The sequence below is a fragment of the Anguilla anguilla genome, chromosome 7 (assembly GCF_013347855.1).
Source record: "Anguilla anguilla isolate fAngAng1 chromosome 7, fAngAng1.pri, whole genome shotgun sequence".
Classification (NCBI taxonomy): domain Eukaryota; kingdom Metazoa; phylum Chordata; class Actinopteri; order Anguilliformes; family Anguillidae; genus Anguilla; species Anguilla anguilla.
In genome coordinates, this window is record NC_049207.1 from 1,873,309 (window position 1) to 1,885,065 (window position 11,757).

Sequence of the window (11,757 nt, forward strand, 5' to 3'; positions counted from 1 at the left end):
GACTGCATCATTAAAAAAACAAGAATGGGCTGATCTGTGCTCGTGCGCAAATATAATGTGGTCATTGTAAGTCAAAGTGTTATTATGTGAATTATGGCGATAGCACTGTGATTACAACCCCCCCTCTCTCTCACACACACGCGCGCGCGCGCACAAACACACGCAGGCACAAACACGGATATATATATGCGAATGTTGAGCTCAGGAATGAGAGAATTACGCGGAGCCAGTGGGTTGCTTTGTAACCGGACATCCATTCAGAGTTTCCGTCACTGTCCACCGCTCCGTCAATTCCTGTTACAATATTTGTACTGATAAAAGCTGCAGAATTTGCATGCACCATGATTCAGTCCTACGAACCCCTTCGGTCTAAGTTTTGTAAATGCTTCTTCGTTTTTGTCTCCTGAGTTTGGAACGTCAAAGTGCATTTATCAGAACTCCATGGCCTCTGCAATCGATTCAGGAGCCTGCATAAAAGTTCAAGTTTAAATTCTAGTTCAAGTTCAATTATTTAGCACATTTCATATACATGGAAATCCAATGTGTTTTACACAAAGTGCATGCTTGAATATACACACATATAAAATAAAGAGAAAAAAATAAAGGGGAAGAAATGCATAAATTATACATTGGAAAGCAAACACACTAGTCAAAAGCAAAAAAGAAAAAAAAAGCAAAGTTTTGAGCCCCCTCTTTAAAAAAAGGCAAGAGTTGGAGGCCAGTCTTACAGTCAATAATCCGTAAGGCTGTTCCAGCACTTGGGCACATGATAGCAGAAAACATTGCATTTCATTACATTTAATTGGGAGATGCCTTTATCCATGGCAACGTACAATAAGTGAATTCTGAAGGTCATTGGAACATCCACCCATCCACAATCTATACTCGCTTATCCTTGGCTGAGTCATGGGGAGAGCTGGAGCCTATCCCAGCATGCATTGTGCAAGAGGCAGGAATACACCCAGGACATTGGAACATTGGGGCCATAATAGCTAAACATCATAAGCCTAAAAGCCTAACTTTCTGATTTACATTACATTACATTTATTTGGCAGACGCTTTTATCCAAAGCGATGTAAAAAAAGTGCATTTCATGGTCATAGACAACTGCTAAACACAGGTTCAGTAAGGTACAATACTTACTTTGTACAGCTATTTCTAGCCAAGAACACAGTTTAGTTCACACTGAACACTATTCAGACCTAACCTCTGCAAAGCCAACTAGGCAGAAGAATAAGCTACAGTATTAGGACAAATACAAATTACCAAAAAGTGCTGGGATGGGGCAACATGTAACAAGTGTCATGAAAGGGGGGGGGGGGAGGAGAGATTTAGAGTGAAATATACAGCGTGGTGGTGGTTAGTCTAGGTATAGTCTGAAGAGATGAGTCTTCAGGCCACGGCGGAAGATGGGTAGTGAGGGGGAGGTTCGGAGGGGGACGGGGAGTTCGTTCCACCACTGGGGAGCTAGGGTGGAGAAGCTCTGTGATCCCTTTGGGCGGGTGGGAGGGGTTACAAGGCGTCCTGCTGCCGCAGAGCGGAGTGATCGAGCAGGCACGTAGAATCGAGTCATGTCCTGCAAATAGATGGGGGCTGTCCTGTTGGCAGCAGTGTAGGCAAGTGTCAGTGCTTTAAACCGGATCCTGGCAGCGACCGGTAGCCAGTGGAGTGATCGCAGCATCAGCAGATTTAGGAGAGGGGCCTGAGGCTGGAGAGGGGTCTGAGCCTGGAGAGGCTGGAGAGGAGTCTGAGCCTGGAGAGGCTGGAGAGGGGCCTGAGGCTGGAGAGGCTGGAGAGGGGCCTGAGGCTGGAGAGGCTGGGGAGGGGCCTGAGGCTGGAGAAGGGCCTGAGGCTGGAGAGGCTGGGGAGGGGCCTGAGGCTGGAGAGGCTGGAGAGGCTGGGGAGAGGTCTGAGGCTGGAGAAGCTGGGGAGAGGTCTGAGGCTGGAGAGGCTGGGGAGGGGCCTGAGGCTGGAGAAGCTGGGGAGAGGTCTGAGGCTGGAGAGGCTGGAGAGGGGCCTGAGGCTGGAGAGGCTGGAGAGGGGCCTGAGGCTGGAGAGGCTGGGGAGGGGTCTGAGGCTGGAGAGGCTGGGGAGGGGTCTGAGGCTGGAGAGGCTGGGGAGGGGTCTGAGGCTGGAGAGGCTGGGGAGAGGTCTGAGCCTGGAGAGGCTGGGGAGGGGCCTGAGGCTGGAGAGGCTGGGGAGGGGTCTGAGGCTGGAGAGGCTGGGGAGGGGCCTGAGGCTGGAGAGGCTGGGGAGGGGCCTGAGGCTGGAGAGGCTGGGGAGAGGTCTGAGGCTGGAGAGGCTGGGGAGGGGTCTGAGGCTGGAGAGGGGTCTGAGGCTGGAGAGGCTGGTGAGGCTGGAGAGGCTGGGGAGGGGTCTGAGGCTGGAGAGGCTGGGGAGAGGTCTGAGGCTGGAGAAGCTGGGGAGAGGTCTGAGGCTGGAGAGGCTGGGGAGGGGCCTGAGGCTAAGGGAAAATTGGCTTAATGCCCTATTACCTGTAAAGAATATCCTACCAGTATTTCTCATATTCATTGGCAGTTCTGGACAGAAGCGGAGAAAGCTGCATTTGTGTGGAAGCATATCTTCCCACACTTTTTTCTTGGCTTTTGAAATGATTCCGACTTAATACAGAGTTTCCCCTTAATAATAGCCTTCCTTTCATGAACCACTTGGGTAAGAAGTAAAAGCTGTTCTCACATCCAGTTTGGTTTTCATTTCTGTTTGCAGGCTGATGGAGCCTCACACTAGTTGCTGTCACAGCCATGGGTATTCCAGCCTGATAATTAAAAGGCTGTTCAAATGCATATTCGCTAATTATTTTACAAGCTTCCAGACATCAAAGAGGCTGACAATCAGCCAAATATGTACTTAACTAGTCAGTATATTATTTTTGGTGTCATGCTAAATCAGCATCACTACATAGATACATAGATTTAAAAATCTTTATTTGAAAAAAGCAACAGGTTTTTATTATTATTATTTTTTACAGGCTTTTATTTGCCTAAAGACATTTCTGTTTATGCCTGCGGAGAGGTAGAGAGAGCCACGTTCCTACAGTCAGGTCAGACAGAGCAGGTCACTGGACAATAATGTAATACTACGTGGGCTATGAGAAAGTTTGCCATTTGACAGTCTCTCTGTCAAAGGCGATAATCTAAAAAGTGAACATCCGACAGGGGGTTTGCTTTGGGTCATGGGCTGTTTCTTCAACAATTTTGCTTTTTTCCCCCCATAATTTTGGTTAAGGTTTATTTTGGTCTCATCTGTCTACAAAACTCTTCTGGCTCACCTGTTTGTTTTTTTGGTGAATTCTAATCTGGCCTCTCTACTGTTGCTGCCAATGAGAGGTTTGCATCTTGCAGTGTAGCCTCTGCTATAATTCTGCTCCCAAATCCTGCTGCGCATGGTGGATTGTGACATTTTCACTCCTGCCCTCTGGAGACAGCTGTTGATGTCACTGACTGCCGTGTCCTTCACAGCCTAAGGTTCATCTGGCATCAGCTGCAGTTGTCTCTCGTGGCTGACCTGTATGGAGTCCACCAGTGGTTTCTTCCTTTTTCAGGCTTTTGATATACCCAGTTTCTGTGCTTAGTGGATTAACTGCTAATTATAGATAAATGTAAAATATATAAGAAATATAGCTATGATAACTTTCAAAAAGTCTTCAAAATTCCCGAGGTAAATACGTTTATAAACAACTACAGCATAACCAGCCAGCACCTAGGTACAGCTAAAACAAACTAGCTAGCTAACGTCCAGTAGGTATGCTACTGCATCATTTGAATTAGCGAGCCACATTTGAATTGAACTCATTCCCAATTCGCTAGTTAGCCTCGCTGACGAGCAGGCGCAGTAAATTGTGTTGAGTCCTGTTGGCGCCATTATACGGAAACAGCCTTTTTAATGCTGGTGCAGGACTCAACACAACAAAACGGCGATTTCTGTAAAACGGTAAAAACACACATACATGTAAGCACCAGGAAATGGTAAGAAACTGTACGTGTGTCATATGCATTCTTTCGCTTAAGTACGTTCCAGAAATACCTATTTTCACTCTAACTTTCCTGACTTTTTGGAGGGCAGTGTACATTCTGACCCATAAAAACTGAAGTCATTAGCAAACATGAGAATGCCCATGTGTAGACAATGCTCTAAAAAGAAATGTAGCATTTGGAGACATTTTTTTTTCTTTTTTAGGAACAATAACACTTTATCGATGCCATTCAAATCTGCCCTAGGGTGCACAGATTTTCAATCCACACAGAAAATGTTTCTTCCAAAACTGTTTCAGTAAGCCGAAGTGAATGTCATTGAATCACTTAGTAATTTTTAATATTTATTATGGCGGAGATGGCGCATTAAGCAGCGGTTGCCCTGAAGTCATGCACCACCAGAAAGTCATGTTAAGAGACCCCACTTGATTCTGCGCGCTCAGATATTACCATCCATGCTGTCAACATTAGTGTTTCCTTCGCAAACGGGCCGACCTTAACAGAAGCACAGAGCTGACCTTTAAGACAGTGCTAGTGCCAGCAGTGTCTAGCACAGCTTCCGTCTGACACGGTCCACCGCTCTTCACATTTTACACAGACCTTTTTTTACATCATATCGTATCAGAACAAAGGGAGAAAACACAGAGCTTAATGGGATCCCCTAAAATTAGGCAATTCCACAGATCCCCCTCCGCCTCCCTGAATACGTTTTTGTAGTTCAGATCAGGGCTGAAAAAATAACAGCGGGTCTTAGACTGTCCAGTTAAATAAAACTTTATGTGCGTTACACTTTTTTCCACTCTTTATAAAAGGGTAGGACACAGGAAAAAAGGGTAGGACACAGGAAAACTAGGACAGAATGACTACAATCCCTACCCAGCAAATGTAATAAAGACAGTGTTTTAAAATAAGTAAATGCATAAAGTAGTTTTTCATTTATCTGTCATGTATTCAGAGATGTTGAGATGCTTAGGGACCAAGCTTGACCAGTTTGACATCGATTCACTCAAACTTAATGGTAGGTAATACATTGCCTCTTTTTGATTGGATGCAAAAAAAAGTGTTGATAAAGAGAGTAAAACTAACACAAAATTAACTTGCAGTGTTTAGAATATCAAAAACACTACACCTGTCTAACTCCAAAGGTAACAAACAGAAGAGATGCTGAAATTGCTAGTATTATTATCGCACCATAGCGTGTGCTATAGGGCTGTATCCAAGCTTCTGCCTCAGTGATAGGCTCTGTAAATCAGCAACACATCACACCGTTGTGGAATTCATCACAGGGGGAACATATTTTAGACCGAGCCCAATCCTTGCTCAGCTGTGTGAATTATCTCTGACATAAAAAAAGTAATTTTTGCTTTGAGAATAAATCCTGGACTAACAGAACAGCAAACCAACTGCTGAATGGAACATTCTTTTTAAACACATTCTAAAACTTAGCTCACTTTCCAAATACTGTTGTTATTTTTCAGAACCTATATGCCAAATCACGTATTAAATAAATAGGCAATATGTGTAATGCACAGTTTTTTTCTTCTCTGTTAAATATTTTGAAGTTTTACAATAGTGGAATGGAGTACATAACTGGACCCCACCTTGATTATTAATAAATTAATAAAATAAATATAAAATAAAACCTTGCTTACCCCAGAAATGCCCTTTATGTAGCCGTACTGACAGCCTGATTAATCTCAGGTGTGCTCAGTCACCAGGCATGCAATTCCCTCCACTGCCAGAGGGGGGAGCTCACAAAGCTGCTTGTGGGGCTGAAGTCAGGTGATCAATACACACAGAAAAGGGGCGGAGTTAATGACTAGTTTGGAGACAAACAGATCCCTTATTTCATTAAATACGCTTTAAATTTAATTTGAAATTTTATTTGTAAGGTATTGGGCTCTTTCCAATCGCTTATTTTATACGTCCTTGTCTCCTCTGTCTTCTACTGACCTAGAAATTGACCGAGGTCCGCCATCTTTGAGGACATTTCAGCCATGATTCCAGCCCATTAAATGCTCCTTGCAGGAGCTAGGAGCTCGGAGCTAGGAGCTAGGAAGCTCCAGAAGGATGCTTGGGCAAGGAAACAAGCATGCATATTTACATCTATTCAGAAATAGAGGTGTCAATGCTCAGCATGCACAAAATCACACAAACATGCACTACAAGTGCCAATATCAAATAAGAAGTAAATTAAAACAGCATCCTTTGCGAGATGTACAGTACACCAGTTTCCATAGCGCCTCTAATTCTCGTACTGCAAGGAGGACCAGACATTCTGAATTCATTAGCTTTTCAGACTGAGCTGTTGTCACGGCAACTGGACGGTCAATAAAGGGATTGACTGATGGAAGCCTGCTCGCCAAGGCTATAATTAAAGGCAAATTTAAATTATTGCCATTGTTAATCTCAGAGACAAAGACCGTGCAGCTGCCATACAGCGACGGCTGAAATGGACACATCTGAGATTTCAATGGCGATTGTCAAAAACAAAGTGCCGTGATAATGTGAAATAAATTGGACCCCCAAAGCGCCCCCCCCCCCCCCCCCCCCCGAGTCACATAAAAAAATAACCTATAATTAAAAGCAGTTACACCACACATTTTAACTACGTGACTCTAATAACAGCGAAAAGTATTTACATTTTAGGGAGTCTTCACACAGATGTCATTGTCCATTGACGGTAGGGAGGTACACTGAGGGAAAATGATTACACCTTGGTCCACTCTTACCCAAAGGCAAGACAGCCCGTGTTTCAAAATGGAGGAAGTTCACAATTACATTCCATCAAATAGATTGCAATTTGAGATTGAGATTTCCCTGAGCCAAACCAGTGGTCTGTTACAGAATGTGTGTTGAAATGCAATTTCTACAAAACAGGTTAATACAGATGACGTTTTAAGCCACCAATAGAAATGAACATGATTCTAAATATAACACACAGGATGGTAGATCTCAAGGAACAGGGTTGGTTACCACTGATATACACTGATTATTGAGGAAAGCAACTATTTGTTGATTGACTGATGGGAAAGTGTTTTTACTTCTACTGCGTTCAGTGTGGGTTCCATGGCTTAAATGTCGATATCACACGACAGCAAAAGTATGTATCAGGAAATGTAGAATATCAGTCTGAAATTGCTTATTGAATGTAAACTGAACTCACTACTTTTGGGCCACCAGTTTGCATGGACTTCAGTCACCAGCCAACAACAGGCTGACAGCCTTTTTTCCCCTCTGTCAATTATCCTGCTTCTCCACCTCAGTCAGGGACAAAGTAATTACTGCTAATCAAGCACAACCAGTGATTGAGCGATGTTTACAAGCAAGACTTCAACACTTCAGTCCGATTGTTTAGGACTTCGGACATGTGGTGCTATTTTGAAATGATGTATAGGGGGACGTTAGTAGAAGCAGTAGAAAATACACAAAAATAAATAAATAAATAAAAGCAGTTATATAACAGCTTAAACTGCAATTAAATAAAGTTAAAGTGGTGAATATCACATACACCGTTCAAATGAAAACTCTGTGATTAAATCTGATGACAGTCGATTAATCAACGGTTTTTTCTGGCATTGATTTACAATGCCGGGTAAAAACAGGTAAGTCCAGTTGAAGAGATGCTTCTTTATGGCGTGAACAGAGTCTGTGGGAAAGTAACCTGGAATCAAGTGGGAGGGCTGTGACATTGAGTCTATCTTTGTACTGGTTTAAGGAATGACTGCTTTAAGGAATCTGTGCGCTGGTTAACAGACATGTAGCTGACCACAGATCTAGCCACTGTCTCGAAGAAGTGAAGTCTGCGAAATGCTGAAGGGATTGTTATGAGGCTTCACATAGTTGGTGATATTTATTCTCCCATCATGCAGTTGATCGCCGGTGGTTTCAAAATCAACATCCTGTAGGCGGAGCTCAGGCTGCTGGGTGGCTCATCCCGTTAAGGCACCACGTGCGGAGGAGCCCCCCCCTGCAGTCTCGGCTTGAATCCGGACCGCGTCAGGGCCGACTGCGGCCAGAAGCTCCACAGAGCGAAAACCTCCTGTAGGTATTGCGTTCTGCACAAAAGGTAGGCTCAATGATCAATGTTGTTAGACCGGTGGATGTTAGCTTACAAAAAAAAGTGACACCAAAATGTAATTTTCCTTTTTCCAGCAGGAGCTTTTAAAATTTTATTTATTTATTCTTGTTCTATTGAACTGTTATTGTTGGGGATGCGTTCTGGAGTCGGAGAGAGCTTTCAGAAGTGCTTTGAAACATATTGCTCAAAAAGTGTGTGGGGCGTGATGTTTCAACCTTAGATTTCCTCTCCCTGCTTTACGAGCTTTGTAAAGCACTCAATTAAACCATTTTTTAAATCTTGACTCTATCGATTAACTTGTGTGTACGTGGGTGTGTGTGTGTGTGCTTGATTTTGTGTCTGGACATTTGCGAATGGCTTATCATCTCATTAATGCAGTTGCCACGCCGACAACTGCAACAAACGGGAGTAAAGTTTACGTTGTTGGTCGAGACGCCACAGAAATACACACCGCAGCGTATAGAACATCCTACCCGTCCAGCGCTCCTCACTGCTGAGGCTTCTCCCCACTGTTCCTTCTGATCTCTGCATGGAGGAAGGAGCTCGATCTAATCTTCCAAGCCTTCACTGCGCTTCCAGAGGTGGGGGCAGAGGGGGTCATCAAGTCCTTCGATCAGGATTATTTATGGCTTCACCACCGGGGGAGCTCATCAGCACATCTCCCCCCCCCCCATCCCCCACCCCCCCCACCCAGAGCAGCTGTACAAAGGTACTGTCAATCTGTTTCCCTCTTACATAACACCTAAGATAGATGTATCTTATATAAAGCTGCCAGCGCCGTTTCTTAGAAAAAAAGCAAGTCTCGTCCAACACCCTGCGCACCATTTATCGCAAAATGTATTATTTTAATCATTTTCTCATTATGCATTTCAGCATTAAGCAGGCAACGTGTGCCTTCGTGAAATGACATTTATACAGGATCCGATCAAATCCTGCACAGACACTGATCCAGATTCCTGCTCACTGGTGATATAGAATAATATTTAATTACATTCTTTTTTACAGTATGCTTTATTAGCAGTCATACTCTGTATTGAGTCATTTACCATGCCAGTCAGTTAGGTATTACAAAAGAGCACAGAGAGCTATAGCTGTTTACATTACATTACATGTTTTTGCCATATTTAAAATGGCTGCCCTCAGCAGGTAATTAATTAATAGTAATCAATAAGGTTTTTCAAACCCATTTCTCATATTTATTTCAGTCATCCCTCAGTAGGTCAGTAGATCCTTCTTTGATGACACCTGCAGTTCACATTAGACCTCCATTGATCATCCACATTGATAAGTCACTGCATAATGATGACTGAACTAACAGCTTCCCTTCACCAAGAACATCTCAGCAGTGTGTTGAGCATGCAGATTCTTCCTGTACAACATCTAGAGAAGCTATCCCTTCATTACCACCTACTCAACCCAGCTCTTAGTCCAGATGTTGGTTATCTCCTGCATGTGTTACTGTAACTCCTTCCTAACCACCTACTCAACCCAGCTCTTGGTCCAGGTGTTGGTCATCTCCTGGCTGTACTACTGTAACTCCTTCTTTACCACCTACTCAACCCAGCTCTTGGTCTAGGTTTTGGTCATCTCCTGTCTGAACCTCAGTAACTCATTCCTAACCACCTACTCAACCCAGCTCTTGGTCCAGGTGTTGGTCATCTCCTGTCTGACCCTCAGTAACTCCTTCCTAACCACCTACTCAACCCAGCTCTTGGTATAGGTGTTGGTCATCTCCTGTCTGAACCTCAGTAACTCCTCTTTACCACTTACTCAACCCAGCTCTTGGTCCAGGTGTTGGTCATCTCCTGCCTGTACTACTGTAACTCCTTCTTTATCACCTACTCAACCCAGCTCTTGGTCCAGGTGTTGGTCATCTCCTGTCTGAACCTCAGTAACTCCTTCCTTGCTGGCGTACCTCCCTCAGTCCTCCTCTGCAGCTCATCTGTACCCACCTCCCTAGACTCACAATAAGAGCTTGCATAAATCCCAAATCTTTGGTGCTCTGGCAGAGTAATTTAGTGATAGGGTGTTCAACTGGCGACTGTAGAGTCCTGGTGGGCATATAGGGATGCTGATTTGTATCAGATGAAGTTGTGTCCCTACAGATAGAAAGAACTCTGCTGTTGGGCTCTAGAGCAAGACCCTTAACCCAAAAAACTGCTCCAGACTGCTCCAAGGGACATTGTCGCTGTTCTCCCCTTCCCCCCCCCCTCTCTCTCTTTCTCTCTCTCTCTCTCTCTCTCTCTCCCCCTCCCTCTCTCCCTCTCTCTCTCTCTCTCTCTCGCCACATCTTACTGCATTGACGAAGTCCGCTGGAGCAGACACGTATTGGTTTGGCCTTCGCATTTTTTGGTAAGCTTTTCTTGCCTCTATCCCAGCGCTCCCCCAGAGTCCCTGCGGGGCTGGTTTGTAATTGATGAGCCCGGAGGTCTGCTTCTTGTGAAATCCCGAAATTGCGTCCCGAGGGAGGTTTGATAAGACGACTGTGTCGACCCGCTCGGGGTGAAAAACCCAAACGGCCTCCAGGAATTTTGTGCGCTGCTTGACAGAAACATAATTTCTTTTGGCGTCCGTCGAGGTTTCAGTGTGTTGTCTGTTCCTCCACGCCTGCCCTGAATGTGTAGGTGCACTGCCTGTGTTACACACCTGCAGAGCCAATTAATCATTGTCAGCAGCTCAGACTTATTGTGTGTCACGTGCATACAGAGTTCTCTATTTTCTATCCAGTGGATGTCACAGGGCTACTCAAAGCTGTCCTGTGCGCTGCAGGCAGATGATTGTCGTTGGTCTTGGTACAACAATAACAAGGTTTTTTTGGGGTTTTTTTGGAGACGGTATTTTTTTTCTGTACATGCATGGAAAAAGTGTAAACGGTGCTAACTACATTGAATCAATCTGTGTTCATTTTTACCAGGTGAATACTGGTGAATTTGGTCCCTCTCCAGATTTTTTTACATTTATTTATTTATTTATTTTTGATATTCCTATCCATGCTTACTTTCCTTCCTCTCCACGGAGAACTATTTGCCTTCGTGCGGGTCACAATTAAGCACTAATTGCATGATGGATCAGGCGATTGAGCCAATCGAGCGCCTAGGGGCACCCCACAAGGATGTTGATTGTGATGCAAATTTAAATCCCTGTGAGTCGTGTGCTTTTTGAAAAATGATGGACCCTGCCCTTTTCAAAGCCAGTGCAGGATGGGACCCACCTCACGACGAGAGTTAGGAAATGATCATCAAACAAATAAAGCAAAATAGTTTTGTTGAGTTTTGTTTTTTTTTAATGCGGGAAGTTATACTAAAAAATTATAAACATTTTGTGTCTTTTGTGTTTTCCTACATTTTATATACTTGAAAGTTTATAAACATTTTATGTCTTTTGTGTTTTCCTACATTTTATATACTAAGCTTAGAGTGGCTGGTGGCTTCCCTGAATTGGGCCGGCACATCATAGGCTCAGGTTAGCGCAGTTTTAGAGAACCGAGGTTCAGTTCCTGACTAGCAGGCTTGATCGGCTGACCCCTTGAACACTTACGGAACCTGGGAAGTGAGTTTTAACTCGTGGCTAGCAAATCTTGCTAGTTGCTAGGTAAAACTAGCGTCCTGCTGTAGCTGCTGTCCATGGCTGTCTCCTGGAACACTGATGGGAGTTAGGAAGCTAGGAAACTGGAGCGTCAGTTTG